Source organism: Triticum urartu, unplaced genomic scaffold, assembly GCF_056163025.1.
Source record: "Triticum urartu cultivar PI428250 unplaced genomic scaffold, HENAU_Tu73 scaffold2, whole genome shotgun sequence".
NCBI lineage: Eukaryota > Viridiplantae > Streptophyta > Magnoliopsida > Poales > Poaceae > Triticum > Triticum urartu.
The window spans coordinates 16,127,516-16,141,004 of record NW_028260368.1 but is presented as its reverse complement, the minus strand read 5'-3'; the positions used below and the strand labels follow the sequence as shown (position 1 = coordinate 16,141,004).

Below are 13,489 nucleotides of genomic sequence, written 5' to 3'. Positions count from 1 at the left end.
GGCTAGGGGTTATAGTCGACGTTGGTTGATTATTTTTAACGTCTCTAATTCAAAACCGAACATGAAATTTTGATTTCATTCGGCTCCTTTATGGATATTCTCACCACTTAACATCTATGTCAGCTTTTCTATTTGAATGGAACCAAAGCTCTCCGCTTTCTAGATGATCCTTATAGAGTAGGAGATAGAAATTCTATCTAAATTCATCTAATCTACTTACTTCGTTCCCTAATTTCATTCAAGAGATCCTGAGGAAAAGAATTGGGTTTCCACCGAGCTGAAACAATATGCGGATGGTTCTAGTAAACCAAAACTATCGTTTTTTAGCTATTTGGCTTCCTTATTCCTTATTTTAAGAAGATTTAGTTACGATTGGAAATCAACTTTTTTGTATCTTCATCCATAGATCCTTTACTCATATTTTCAAAATTGGAATACTTAATCCAATGCAAAATTATGCTTCGCGACTCTGTACTCATAATCCTATTTTTATTTTGGATGCAATTTAAATTAGTCTTTGGATACAAATCGCCAGAATGTATATTCTTCCTCAATATGCTATTGAGAGGAAAAGGATTTAATCCTTTATAAGAACTAAAGTTTTCATCGGAATATAAAAATAAAAAACTTAAGGATGCCTTAAGTATATCATTTCAAATTCAGTTATTAATAGAACGAATCACACTTTTACCACTAAACTATACCCGCTACATTGTAGATTATGGTATAAATGGTACCCTTTGTCAAGGATAGCCATTTGACAAGAAGGCTAATTCCCCCTTATTGAATCAGATGGAGAAGGTTCATGACACTGAGCCGTTGGTACTTCTACTTCGATCGCTCGCCTTTACTTTAGGATTTAGATAGCCCCTCTGGTCTGTAAAAAAAATCTTTTCTTACCATGCTAATAGCGCCTGAACCAAATGTATTTATTTTGATTAGGATCCTATTCTACGGTTACGACTACAATAATAATTATTTACTTTGCAAGGACGTAAGTGTGTCAGACTGCTAAATTGTTTTATTATTCCTACAATATAAACTAGGGGATATAGGGGGTAACACTGTCCCTATAAATTCCTTTTTTCCTTTTCTTTTTTGTCCAGAATTGAACAAAAAAGAAATTATGGAAGATGTTTTCTTCCCCCATTAAGTCCGAGCCATAGAGTAAGAGTGAGATGAGTTTTCCAAATTCATCATAGACTTTCCCTATGGCTTGATAGAAGTAAGCAGCAAAGAGTCGTAACTTAAAGAAAAAAACGGACAGGGCCGACAGATTTACCTGATGTAAAGAAGATCCTAAAAGTCTCTGATTAGTCGACTCTCTCCATTTAACACTTTCCTCTCTCTCCTTTTTTCCACTGACTCAATTCTAGTTTATTAGATTCTTGTTTAAAAGAATGCAAAAAGTTCAATAGAACTAAGAACACATAAAAAATAGCATAGAGGATCAAGGCCATTACCAAAAGTTCCTCCCAAGGATCCTATATCCTATTGGGTATCTGTTCCCCGCCTTTTCCCGCTAGGATCGGAAATCTTATATTTTCCATATCCATATACCGTTGAATCCTTGGGGTTCCAGAATCCGCCTATTTTACTAGTCTTCGGAAACGGAAAACCCTGAACCAAGAAGAGTTGGATATGTTATGTAGGGTATGTTTTTTTTTATTAATTTTATTTTGAGCTCTCAAGATATCGATATATACATATACAATCTCTACATAATGTCTCTCTCTCTATCTCTATATATTATATATATAATATGTACATTATGCAGTAGACCCATAATGGGAAATCCAAGTGGCTAATTTTTGAATTAAATAAAAAGCCCTTTTAACTCAGTGGTAGAGTAATGCCATGGTAAGGCATAAGTCATCGGTTCAAATCCGATAAAGGGCTTTTTAAATTAGTGGTAGAGTAATCTCGTGCTAAGACGTAAGTCGTTGGTTCGAATCTGATAGAGTACTTTTCTACTAAATTGATTCACTTTTTTTCTTTGTTTTTGAAACTTTCTCTATATTTTTAGAGAATTTTATGACTTAGTGCGGGATGGATGCATTTTTGGTATGAACACTAAATGAAGCACGGAGAATTAATCTATAACGATCAACTAAAAAAAATCCTAGATGAAAACATAACAGAAAAGTTGGAAAAACTCTTTGCTTTGGATCTATTTATACTTTTCGAGTATATTGACAATTCCAAAAAACTGCTCATACTATGATTATAGTATAATCACGAGCGGTTGTATATGGCCCTATCGTCTAGTGATGCCCCTATCGTCTAGTGGTTCAGGACATCTCTCTTTCAAGGAGGCAGCGGGGATTCGACTTCCCCTGGGGGTAGGGAGTATTATGAAAGGAGGTTAATCATAGATTAGCAAAAACCCTAGAATAAATTCTTCCTGGGTCGATGCCCGAGTGGTTAATGGGGACGGACTGTAAATTCGTTGACAATGTCTACGCTGGTTCAAATCCAGCTCGGCCCAAACCAAAAATCTAGGGCTTCGTGAGTATGAACTAAATCCTTTTGTTTTTCTTCCATAAAATAAAATGTCTGATCTATAGAAATAAAAGATAAAGAAAAAAGGGAAATTTTTTTTTCTAATCCATATCTCTCTCATTCCTTTCTTACAAACAAAAGAGTTTTTCTTATTGAAGGCTGGATTATTATCCATTTTTAGTGATAAAAAATCACGACATACTAGTTATGTCACTCTCACTATACCCACGTATAATATAATATGTGGGTATGTAGTATATGATTCGTCTATTTCTTAGAGTACGAAAGACGAATCGAATCTTCTTATGGTTCTATTTAAGAATGGGTATGCCATACACCCCGCGGGGATTGTAGTTCAATTGGTCAGAGCACCGCCCTGTCAAGGCGGAAGCTGCGGGTTCGAGCCCCGTCAGTCCCGAACTAGGGTTCAATGAATGGAGAAATTGATATTTCCTTTTTCCATGAAAAAAAGGGGCAGGGAGCAAGATCAAATACCCACAGGGCACCCTTACTTCACTTTTTTATTTTGCATCTCTCATTAAAGAGGGAGGGAGGGCATATAGGAATTTTTTTTTCACTACTCCCAATCGATAAAGAAAGACACACATACGATATGTGGATTAGTAGAATTTAGGATATTATATTACTCTATCTTTCTTTATGATGATACCATCCTCATCTTAATTTCCTATTCCACTCTTATGGAATAGAGTACCGGTATTTTACCGGAATCCATACATAAATCGTATTCCCTTTTTATTTCAGACCTCTTTTCCCCATCTCACTTCTACTGCTTATTTGGATGTCTATGTGACCCATAGAAAGTGAAAGTTGGTCATATAATACATACATAATTGTATGTATAACTATAAGAAAAAGGAAGGGAAATTGTATAAGATTAAGAAAGTATAAGATTAAGAAAGCTCGTGGGTTAGAGATATAGAAAAGAAAAAGTAGAAAAGGATTAAAAAAGAGGGAATTCCTAATCCAATCAAAAAACCCATTTTGGTCTTAGTGTGGATAGAGGATCTTCCTATGTTATACTATATAACTCTCATCCGTGAAATATAACTCTCATCCATGAATTGATTTGATAGATCCGATATTCATAATATTGAATTGATTCAGTATTATCAGAATGCAAGCCCTACCCTTGAATTTACAAGATACCCCTTTTTCCTCTCCATGGGATTACATCCCGAGTTATTGTGAAAATAAAAAATAAAGAGGTTATGGAAGTCAATATTCTCGCATTTATTGCTACTGCACTGTTCATTCTAGTTCCTACTTCTTTTTTACTTATTATTTATGTAAAAACAGTCAGCCAAAATAATTAATTGGAATTCCAATTAATCATTGAAGAAATTAAAAAGGGATTAAATAAAAAAAATCCAAGTCTTAAATGAAAGGATCTGGTTGGAATCTTAAAGTGTGGTAGAAAGAACTACATATAGTTTTTTCTACGACACTTTAGATTCTTTCTATTATATTATCTTTGAATCTACATAGAATAGATTAGTAGATTGAAATAGTTAAGTAGTCTAATTCAATTTCTTTTTTCATTGCATCCACTTAATTTCAATCAGGTCAAAATAAAAAAATCTAAGACAATTCTTGACCAAAGAATCCATGGAAGGAAAGAAAAATAATATGAAGAATAGACTATAGTAAAAAGTAAAAGGAAATGGAAAATGTGTGATATGCCGTGAATAGTTCCGTGGAAGAAAGTCTAATTTTCTTATGTATAGAACTTTTTTTAACCATTCGTCATTTCTAGTAGAAATTCTGAATTGGTATAATGGCTCTTTCTTACATTACAACTTACAATACAAGAGTTTCTTACAGGAGTGAAACAAAACTAAAGAAAAAGATTAAAGAATAACGTTTGACAAAATGATTAATGCAAAATGATCCATTAAAGAAAAGAATTGATACAACAATTTGATTACTTAATCAATTAGTAGTATCCCTAGAGTCCACTCCTTCCCCATACTACTAGTGAAAGAGAAAATGTAAAGACTACCATTAAAGCAGCCCAAGCGAGACTTACTATATCCATCTAAATTATGTCTCCTATTTCTATGAAGGGATTATTCTACTATTGATCAATAATCATAGTGGAATCAAGGGTACAGAGTCAAAAAGGGATTCCGCCCTAAGGCCATGGATCAATCAGTTCAAGGAATTTACTCCTAACAAATTCTTATAGGAATTCTGGTAGAATTAGAGAGCATTAAAAATACGAGATACTATAGCCCTTTTTTCCTTAAAAAAGAAAGAGTACGGGAATGATGTCCTGAATAGAAGAAGCGGGAATAGGAAGATTTTTTATTCCTTTTGTTACTCTTTTTTTTTTTTTTAAGCAAAGGACGCCCGAATATACCATAAAATTATCGATAGATAAATATTTATTGGATACCTACCTTACCTAATGTTTATTTTTGACCTAAACCCTGCAGCCTTGCTTTGTATCATTCTATGAAAGAATGAAGAGATTTTATCCATAATACAACTCCTAAATTGATTTTTGATCGACCTATTTAATCTGATTCTCGTTAGAATTAAGTAGTCCTTACTTTAGTGTATGTAGGTAACATAAGATGTACGATAAAAAAATGTATAATAATTAGTAAGTCTTGATATTCTTTCGTGGAGTCCCTTCTTGAATCTTAGATTGAAAAAAAAAAAGAATGCCCCTTAGGGACCTTTCTTTGGATACCAAGATTTCTGACATCTTATCCTCGTATTTTAAAATTATCAAATCGAATCTCAATTAAGAACCAATTCAAATTCATATAATAAAAGAATAAGGAAACACTACCTCACCCCTATTGATAACCATTTTGGCCACTACCGTCAAAACAAACCCTAACCCTAGTTTGAGGATAGAACTATGGTATGGTTTCTCTAAACCCAGTATCGGCAGGCCCAGTTACTCTCTTGCCCGAACTTATGCGAAGTAAAAATTTATCGAATTCGATCAGCACTATAAAAAAAACCTAAGTATTTTATTGATCAGGCGGCACCCAGATTTGAACTGGGGATAAAGGATTTGCAGTCCCCTGCCTTACCGCTTGGCCATGCCGCCAAAAAATCCGATCAAAAATCTAGAAAACAGCAAGTATTCATCCACGTTTTCTTACGAAAAGCCCCTTTTATTTTGAATATAATTCTACTTACTTTTTTCCAATCTTTTTCAAAAAATCTATTCCTGCTTTTTTTGATCCAGTTTCTATTATTCTCCTCGATAGATTCTATCTTAAAACATACATTGTTAACACAATAAAACTTCCCATTTCTTTCTATTGAGATGAAAAAGAAGAAAAAGTGGATTTCTATTCACAGGCTGCAAAATTCAGAATAAATTGGAACCGTTAACTAGAATTCTCTTTTTTTTATTGCAGTAGTGAACTACTCTTAAATCGGTATTATCTCCCCCCCCTTCAATGGCATAATAAAATATTATGGCTTTATGCTTAATCCGTGTATAGGTAAACTTTAGGTCCGAACAGCATTATTATCCAAAGATCCCCTTTATGTACATATCTCTATGGGGAATCATGCTTTAATTTTTCAAAGTATTAAATTAAATATCTTGAATAAAAAAAGGAAATTTGCTCTGATATAGAGTATAACCTGACTATCTTGGCGTACCCAAGTGAAATTACGATAAAAGAAAAGCATGGATATGGGGAGAGGTGGATAACTAGATTGGCATGTACTTAAAAAAGGGACTTACTTTATTTTAGAATTCCACAATGAAATACTGAATTTTCTAGCAATTATACTACTCCGATCCGAAATAAAAAAGAACCCTCAAATTATTTTGAGAAATTAAAGTAAGCACGCTATTCTAAATCGAAGTAAAGTCAAACTTTCTAGTATATTATATTACGGCTTTATTACATTCATAGAAAGGAGATAAAATGAGAAATCTTTGCCATCCAATCTGATTAGAATATCATAACATAAAGTATAAGTGGCAGAATTTTTTTTGTAGGAATGTTTTATCAATTCATTTTCATTTCATTTGTACCCCTGGCAAACTCGAACTTTCGTCCAAATGGTCTCTATTCATATGTATGAAATACATATATGAAATACGTATGTGGAGTTCCCTAGAATTTCATGTGATTCAGTAAACAGAATATAGATTCCATGATTGCTAGATCGATCCATAGGGATTGATGAAGAGTGAGCTGATAATGGAATTTTTCTTTGATAAACAGGAAACTTAAGATTAAGATGCTCCGGAATGGAAACGAGGGAATGTCCACAATACCCGGATTTAGTCAGATCCAATTCGAGGGATTTTGTAGGTTCATTAATCAAGCCTTGGCAGAAGAACTTGACAAGTTTCCAACAATTAAAGATCCAGATCACGAAATTGCATTTCAATTATTTGCGAAAGGATATCAACTGCTAGAACCCTCGATAAAAGAAAGAGATGCTGTGTATGAATCACTCACCTATTCTTCCGAATTATATGTATCTGCGAGATTAATTTTTGGTTTCGATGTGCAAAAGCAAACCATTTCTATCGGAAACATTCCTATAATGAATTCCTTAGGAACCTTTATTATAAATGGAATATACCGAATTGTGATCAATCAAATATTGCTAAGTCCTGGTATTTACTACCGCTCGGAATTAGATCATAAGGGAATTTCTATCTACACTGGCACTATAATATCAGATTGGGGGGGGAGATCGGAATTAGCAATTGATAAAAAAGAAAGGATATGGGCTCGCGTGAGTAGAAAACAAAAGATATCTATTCTAGTTCTATCATCAGCTATGGGTTCGAATCTAAGAGAAATTCTGGATAATGTTTCCTACCCTGAAATTTTCTTGTCTTTCCCGAATGCTAAAGAGAAGAAGAGGATTGAGTCAAAAGAAAAAGCTATTTTGGAGTTTTATCAACAATTTGCTTGTGTAGGTGGGGACCTGGTATTTTCGGAGTCCTTATGCGAGGAATTACAAAAGAAATTTTTTCAACAAAAATGTGAATTAGGAAGGATTGGTCGACGAAATATGAATCGGAGACTTAATCTTGATATTCCTCAGAACAATACATTCTTGTTACCACGAGATGTATTGGCCGCTACGGATCATTTGATTGGAATGAAATTTGGAACGGGTATACTTGACGATGACGATATGAATCACTTGAAAAATAAACGTATTCGTTCGGTTGCGGATCTGTTACAAGATCAATTCGGATTGGCTCTTGGTCGTTTACAACATGCAGTTCAAAAAACTATTCGTAGAGTATTCATACGTCAATCGAAACCGACTCCCCAAACTTTGGTAACTCCAACTTCAACTTCAATTTTATTAATAACTACTTATGAGACCTTTTTTGGCACATACCCGTTATCTCAAGTTTTTGATCAAACGAATCCATTGACACAAACTGTTCATGGGCGAAAAGTGAGTTGTTTAGGTCCTGGAGGGTTGACGGGGAGAACCGCAAGTTTTCGGAGCCGAGATATTCATCCGAGTCACTATGGGCGTATTTGTCCAATTGACACGTCTGAAGGAATCAATGTTGGACTTACTGGATCCTTAACAATTCATGCGAGAATTGATCACTTGTGGGGATCCATAGAGAGTCCGTTTTATGAAATATCTGCTGAGAAAGCAAAAGAAAAAAAAGAGAGACAGGTGGTTTATCTATCACCAAATAGAGATGAATATTATATGATAGCAGCAGGAAATTCTTTGTCCTTGAATCAAGGTATTCAGGAAGAACAGGTTGTTCCGGCTAGATACCGTCAAGAATTCTTGACTATTGCATGGGAACAGATTCATGTTAGAAGTATTTTTCCTTTCCAATATTTTTCTATTGGGGGTTCTCTCATTCCTTTTATTGAGCACAATGATGCGAATCGGGCTTTAATGAGTTCTAATATGCAGCGCCAAGCAGTTCCGCTTTCTCGGTCCGAGAAATGCATTGTTGGAACTGGATTGGAACGCCAAACAGCTCTAGATTCGAGGGTTTCCATTATAGCCGAACGCGAGGGAAAGATCATTTCTACTGATAGTCATAAGATACTTTTATCAAGTAGTGGGAAGACTATAAGTATTCCTTTAGTTAACCACCGTCGCTCTAACAAAAATACTTGTATGCACCAAAAACCCCGGGTTCCACGGGGTAAATCCATTAAAAAAGGACAAATTTTAGCAGAAGGAGCTGCTACAATTGGGGGCGAACTTGCTTTAGGAAAAAACGTATTAGTAGCTTATATGCCATGGGAAGGTTACAATTTTGAAGACGCAGTACTAATTAGCGAACGTTTGGTATATGAAGATATTTATACCTCTTTTCACATCCGGAAATATGAAATTCAGACGGATACGACAAGCCAGGGCTCCGCTGAAAAAATCACTAAAGAAATACCACATCTAGAAGAACATTTACTCCGCAATTTGGACAGAAATGGAGTTGTTAGGTTGGGATCCTGGGTAGAAACTGGTGATATTTTAGTAGGTAAATTAACGCCTCAGATAGCGAGCGAATCATCTTATATCGCGGAAGCTGGATTATTACGGGCCATATTTGGCCTTGAGGTTTCCACTTCAAAAGAAACTTCTCTGAAATTACCTATAGGTGGAAGAGGGCGCGTTATCGATGTGAAATGGATCCAAAGGGACCCGCTCGACATAATGGTTCGTGTATATATTTTACAGAAACGTGAAATCAAAGTTGGGGATAAAGTAGCCGGAAGACATGGGAATAAAGGGATCATTTCCAAAATTTTGCCTAGGCAAGATATGCCCTATTTGCAAGATGGAACACCCGTTGATATGGTCTTCAATCCCTTAGGAGTACCCTCCCGAATGAATGTGGGACAAATATTTGAAAGCTCGCTCGGATTAGCGGGGGATCTGCTAAAGAAACATTATAGAATAGCACCCTTTGATGAGAGATATGAGCAAGAGGCTTCAAGAAAACTTGTGTTTTCAGAATTATATGAAGCCAGTAAAGAAACAAAAAATCCATGGGTATTTGAACCCGAGTACCCGGGAAAAAGCAGAATATTTGATGGAAGAACAGGCGACCCCTTTGAGCAACCTGTTCTAATAGGGAAGTCCTATATCTTAAAATTAATTCATCAAGTTGATGAGAAAATTCATGGGCGTTCTACTGGGCCCTACTCACTTGTTACACAACAACCGGTTAGAGGAAGAGCCAAGCAAGGGGGACAACGAGTAGGAGAAATGGAAGTTTGGGCTTTAGAAGGATTTGGTGTTGCTCATATTTTACAAGAGATACTTACTTATAAATCTGACCATCTTATAGCTCGCCAAGAAATACTTAATGCTACGATCTGGGGAAAAAGAATACCTAATCATGAGGATCCTCCAGAATCTTTTCGAGTGCTCGTTCGAGAACTACGATCTTTGGCTCTAGAACTGAATCATTTCCTTGTATCTGAAAAGAACTTCCAGGTTAATAGGGAGGAAGTTTGATCGGAATAAATATAAATTCTTTTCTTATTTCTATTTTATGATTGACCAATATAAACATCAACAACTTCAAATTGGACTCGTTTCCCCTCAACAAATAAAGGCTTGGGCTAACAAAAACCTACCTAATGGAGAAGTCGTTGGCGAAGTCACAAGGCCCTCTACTTTTCATTATAAAACCGATAAACCAGAAAAAGATGGATTGTTTTGCGAAAGAATCTTTGGACCCATAAAAAGCGGGATTTGCGCTTGTGGCAATTCTCGAGCGAGCGGAGCTGAAAACGAAGACGAAAGATTTTGCCAAAAATGCGGGGTCGAATTTGTGGATTCTCGGATACGAAGATATCAAATGGGATACATCAAACTCGCATGTCCCGTGACTCATGTGTGGTATTTGAAAGGTCTTCCTAGTTATATCGCGAATCTTTTAGATAAACCTCTTAAGAAGTTGGAGGGCCTAGTATACGGCGATTTCTCTTTTGCTAGGCCCAGCACTAAAAAACCCACTTTTTTACGATTACGAGGTTTATTCGAAGAGGAAATTGCATCCTGTAACCACAGCATTTCTCCCTTTTTTTCTACCCCAGGCTTTGCAACATTTCGAAATCGGGAAATTGCGACAGGAGCAGGTGCTATTAGAGAACAATTAGCAGATTTGGATTTGCGAATTATTATAGAGAATTCTTTGGTCGAATGGAAGGAATTAGAAGACGAGGGGTATAGTGGAGATGAGTGGGAAGATAGAAAAAGACGAATAAGAAAAGTTTTTTTGATTAGACGCATGCAATTGGCGAAACATTTTATTCAAACAAATGTAGAACCAGAATGGATGGTTTTGTGCTTATTACCGGTTCTTCCTCCCGAATTGAGACCTATTGTTTATAGGTCTGGAGATAAAGTAGTGACTTCAGACATTAATGAACTTTATAAGAGAGTTATCCGTCGGAACAACAATCTTGCCTATCTATTAAAAAGAAGTGAATTAGCGCCAGCAGATTTAGTAATGTGCCAGGAAAAATTGGTACAAGAAGCCGTGGATACACTTCTTGATAGTGGGTCCCGCGGGCAACCGACGAGGGATGGTCACAATAAAGTATACAAATCACTTTCAGATGTAATTGAAGGTAAAGAGGGAAGGTTTCGCGAGACTCTGCTTGGGAAACGGGTCGATTACTCGGGGCGTTCTGTCATTGTTGTGGGTCCTTCGCTTTCATTACATCAATGTGGATTACCTCTAGAGATAGCAATAAAGCTTTTTCAGCTATTTGTAATTCGCGATTTAATCACGAAACGCGCCACTTCTAATGTAAGGATTGCTAAAAGGAAAATTTGGGAAAAAGAACCCATTGTATGGGAAATACTTCAAGAAGTTATGCGGGGACATCCTGTACTGTTAAATAGAGCACCTACCCTGCATAGATTAGGCATACAGGCCTTTCAACCCACTTTAGTAGAGGGGCGTACTATTTCTTTACACCCATTAGTGTGTAAGGGTTTCAATGCGGACTTTGATGGAGATCAAATGGCTGTTCATCTACCTTTATCCTTGGAAGCTCAGGCAGAAGCCCGTTTACTTATGTTTTCTCATATGAATCTCTTATCTCCCGCTATTGGGGATCCTATTTGCGTACCAACCCAAGACATGCTTATCGGGCTTTATGTATTAACGATTGGAAAGCGTCGAGGTATTTGTGCAAATAGATATAATAGTTGCAGAAACTACCCAAATCTAAAAGTAAATTACAATAATAATAATAATTTTAAATATAGGAAAGATAAAGAACCCCATTTTTCTAGTTCTTATGATGCACTGGGAGCTTATAGACAAAAACTAATCAGTTTAGATAGTCCCTTGTGGCTACGATGGAACCTGGATCAACGCGTCATTGGGTCAAGAGAAGTTCCGATTGAAGTTCAATATGAATCTTTGGGGACTTATCATGAGATTTATGCCCACTATCTAATAATGGGAAATAGAAAAAAAGAAATTCGTTCGATATACATTCGAACCACTCTTGGTCATATTTCTTTTTATAGAGAAATAGAGGAAGCCATACAAGGATTTAGTCAGGCCTATTCATACACTACCTAAACAAGAAAGTTAGATTCGGCGATGCCCCTCCCCTTTCGGGGGGCATTCCGATTTCCCTAGTATCATCATTATTTGCCACGCGAATCCAGATTGAGATTGAGGCAATTAAGTTAATTAAATTTTCGAATCACTGACTCAGGCCCATTGTCGAATCCTACTCAGCAATTGTCGAATCCTACTCAGCCGAAAAGGGGGTACTTATGTATGGCGGAACGGGCCAATCTGGTCTTTCATAATAAAGAGATAGACGGAACTGGTATGAAACGACTTATTAGCAGATTAATAGATCATTTTGGAATGGGATATACATCCCATATACTGGATCAACTAAAGACTCTGGGCTTCCATCAAGCCACTACTACATCGATTTCGTTAGGAATCGAGGATCTTTTAACAATACCCTCTAAGGGATGGTTAGTCCAAGACGCGGAACAACAGAGTTTTCTTTTGGAGAAACACTATTATTATGGGGCTGTACACGCGGTAGAAAAATTACGCCAATCTGTTGAGATATGGTATGCGACAAGTGAATATTTGAAACAAGAAATGAATTCAAATTTTCGGATAACGGATCCTTCTAATCCAGTCTATCTAATGTCTTTTTCAGGAGCCAGAGGAAATGCATCTCAAGTACACCAATTAGTAGGTATGAGAGGATTAATGTCGGACCCTCAAGGACAAATGATTGATTTACCTATTCAAAGCAATTTACGCGAGGGACTTTCTTTGACAGAATATATAATTTCCTGCTATGGAGCCCGCAAAGGGGTTGTAGATACTGCTGTGCGAACAGCAGATGCTGGATATCTTACACGTAGACTTGTTGAAGTAGTTCAACATATTATTGTGCGTAGAAGAGATTGTGGTACTATCCGAGGTATTTCTGTAAGTCCTCAAAATGGGATGACGGAAAAACTTTTTGTCCAAACACTAATTGGTCGTGTATTAGCAGACGATATATATATCGGTTCACGATGCATTGCCGCGCGAAATCAAGATATTGGAATTGGATTAGTCAATCGATTCATAACTGCCTTTCGAGCACAACCATTTCGAGCACAACCAATATATATTAGAACCCCCTTTACTTGCCGAAGCACTTCTTGGATCTGTCAATTATGCTATGGCCGGAGTCCTACTCATAGTGATCTGGTCGAATTGGGAGAAGCCGTAGGTATTATTGCAGGTCAATCAATTGGGGAGCCAGGGACTCAACTAACATTAAGAACTTTTCATACTGGCGGAGTATTCACAGGGGGTACTGCCGACCTTGTACGATCCCCTTCGAATGGAAAAATAAAATTCAATGAGAATTTGGTTCACCCCACACGTACCCGTCATGGGCAGCCTGCTTTTCTATGTTATATAGACTTGCATGTAACTATTCAGAGTCAAGATATTCTATATAGTGTGAATATTCCC

The 13,489-nt window shown here is 36.5% G+C and overlaps 3 non-coding genes across 3 annotated transcripts; 2 read left to right on the top strand and 1 right to left on the bottom strand.

Moving 5' to 3' along the window:
* Positions 1-1,827: 1,827 nt before the first annotated feature.
* On the top strand, positions 1,828-1,899 carry TRNAT-GGU (transfer RNA threonine (anticodon GGU)). Its single transcript has one exon. It is a non-coding gene; the product is annotated as a tRNA-Thr (tRNA).
* Positions 1,900-2,406: 507 nt separating this feature from the next.
* On the top strand, positions 2,407-2,488 carry TRNAY-GUA (transfer RNA tyrosine (anticodon GUA)). Its single transcript has one exon. It is a non-coding gene; the product is annotated as a tRNA-Tyr (tRNA).
* Positions 2,489-5,519: 3,031 nt separating this feature from the next.
* Positions 5,520-5,590, bottom strand: TRNAC-GCA (transfer RNA cysteine (anticodon GCA)). The gene has a single exon. It is a non-coding gene; the product is annotated as a tRNA-Cys (tRNA).
* Between the last annotated feature and the right edge of the window lie 7,899 nt (positions 5,591-13,489).